The sequence below is a fragment of the Vombatus ursinus genome, unplaced genomic scaffold (assembly GCF_900497805.2).
Source record: "Vombatus ursinus unplaced genomic scaffold, bare-nosed wombat genome assembly UNPS02014824.1, whole genome shotgun sequence".
In the NCBI taxonomy this organism is placed as follows: Eukaryota; Metazoa; Chordata; class Mammalia; order Diprotodontia; family Vombatidae; genus Vombatus; species Vombatus ursinus.
The window spans coordinates 16,976-17,742 of record NW_020954602.1 but is presented as its reverse complement, the minus strand read 5'-3'; the positions used below and the strand labels follow the sequence as shown (position 1 = coordinate 17,742).

At 23.9% G+C, this 767-nt stretch overlaps 1 protein-coding gene across 1 annotated transcript in view; it reads right to left on the bottom strand.

Annotated features, from left to right (window-relative positions):
- LOC114024771 (THO complex subunit 2-like) overlaps positions 1 to 767 on the bottom strand; it is a gene marked incomplete at its 5' end in the record, with an annotated part of 41,642 nt that overhangs the window by 24,242 nt on the left and 16,633 nt on the right. The gene's annotated exons all lie outside the window — the stretch shown is intronic.

The following is a 767-nucleotide window of genomic DNA, read 5'->3' as shown; positions in this document are numbered from 1 at the left end:
CAAGAGATCAAATTTACTTTTTAACTATTTACTTTAAATAAACTGACACATCTTTTGTTCTCATGATTTTAAATTCTAAGCGTGATTTTTAATTTTATATGGGTATATTTTGCTAACCAATTTTTTTATTTTAATATATTTTTAATATATTAATATTATTTATATTATTAATTATAATTAATTTTATACTATTTAATATATTTTTAATACACTTTTTATTTTAAATGTAACAAAGCAGGCACCAAATTCTTTCAGAATAAAGTTCCTGTGCCAATTCAGAATCATAGTAAGGTAGGAGACATTGGAATATCAGAGTAAAAACCATTTTTCCCTTTTTCCTTTGTATACTTAGCTTGCCCTTAGAACAAGTTCTTGGAACATAATTAAACCCTTAAAAAAATTAAAAGATTTTGTTACCTCATAAGTCTGACTCTCCAAAAAAGATTAGGATTTAGAGAATACAGACATTGATCTAGGCATTTTAGTGGATATCTATCTCAATTACTTCCTTTAATCAATTAAGAAAATGAGTATCAGAAAGGGTAAATAAAAAGTAGTAAAGCTAGGATTTCAGCCCAACACTATATTTTACTATATTATTTTTTGAGAAATATTTTATTTCTTTCTTCTTAAACTTGAAGATCTATGTAAGATATATAAGGTTTATAAACATTAAACATTAGTGAGAAAGGTATCTAATTTTTTTTATAATTCTCTAAGATTCAATTTTTGTGTGCTTTTTCTTTTTTAAATTTCCTGGTAGCTAT